Genomic DNA, 1,568 nt, shown 5'->3' with positions numbered 1-1,568 from the left:
CGGGGGGGGGGGGGGGGGGGGGGGTGTAGCTGATAGAAGTATGCAAAAGTGAAACCGGAAGTCCCACTGTGGCATTTCCAGTTTCACCACTGCGACCTGAGTCCCACCTAGAGGACCTTCTTCTCCCACGGGTTGAGAAACCCTGGGAACTCACATACTCAAAATAAGATTTCACTACACTGTAAAAGCTCAAACTGCAAATATCCACCATGACATGGAGTGAGCTTAGTGCAGTCATTCTCAGTGTAAAAATTAAAAGGTGCTCAAACAGGGAATTTTTGAACTGTGGAGGGATGTCAGACATGGGAGAAAGAAATTGAGTCGCCAGTGCAAAGGCAAGGGAGCTGTTTGAATTCTGGGAGAAGGCAGGAGTTGTGACCGTTTGGAAGCCTTGCCACTAGATACATGGACCCACTAGATACACGGACCTGTTTACTTTCTGCGTGTGCTGGATTCATTTGCATCACAGTTCTCTGCATAAGAAAAAGCAAATGTTTGGGATACAACACACTGGGAGAGTGAGTTTTTCCCACCAAATTGAGGTCAGTGCAGGAAGCCAAAGTCTATTGTTCTGTAAAGATGTTTCAGCTAAATGGTTGTCCCTACATAAATATATTTTCTTCTAAGCCATATGTTAAAAAATAATATCCAATTTCTCTATTCATTTCTACTGAGTTTTGTTAGCTTTCTTTGCTCCATTACATGGTGCTGAAAATACTCAGCATTCTTTCATTAGGAATGGCACACTTACAATTATGCAAACTATTTATAACAATTTCACCCATGATATTCAGCATGGCTAAGTTAGAAGGAATTTGAGCCAGCTATATTGTGCTGACATGTTTCATTAAAACCAGTAATTAGCCAGTGTGCATGTGTGTATTCTGACAATAAATCACGCTGCTGAGAGAAAATGCACTAATTCCCAAACAATCTTTTGTACATAGCCAGATTCATAGCCTCAGTAACCCTTGACTTTGGCAGAGTTATATCTGAAATGAATCTGACCCCTTTTGTTTCCTGTAATAATAATGTGTATATGATTGAACAGTTGGCCAAATTGTAACATAGGTTGGCCAGCTGCAATTCCATTAAATTCAATAGGGCTGCACCTGTTTATACTAGATCTGGTGCTCATTTGCCATTAGTTCATGTTTGTATATTTACAAAGATGAAGTTTATCTTTTTTTTTCTCTCTCTCTCCCTTTTTTTTTTCTTTTACTTTAGAGCATTTTGACTCTCTGTACATCTACTGTTTACAAGAAAGACACTGATGACATGTTTTGTGGTTTTGAGTAACTCAATAGAGTAATGTGTAGGTGTGTCATCATGACGGATCCCTTTGTGTCAGGGTCATTATGACACTGACAAAAGTGTTTGTGGAATGGAAGATAGTTAGCATTGAATGGATGTATCTATCTTTCGTCCCAGTACAGAGCAGGAGTGAAAGCAATGCAGTGACCAATTTACTCTCAGTTATCAGTATAGTATAGAATTGGAGTTCACTGACTTATAAAGGCTGAAAGTGTGTTTTGTTCCTATCTCATTCTCAGAGTGTAAATCAAATC

The sequence above is a fragment of the Alligator sinensis genome, unplaced genomic scaffold (genome assembly GCF_000455745.1).
Source record: "Alligator sinensis unplaced genomic scaffold, ASM45574v1 scaffold65_1, whole genome shotgun sequence".
NCBI classification, from domain to species: domain Eukaryota; kingdom Metazoa; phylum Chordata; order Crocodylia; family Alligatoridae; genus Alligator; species Alligator sinensis.
Note: the sequence above shows the minus strand (reverse complement) of the source record.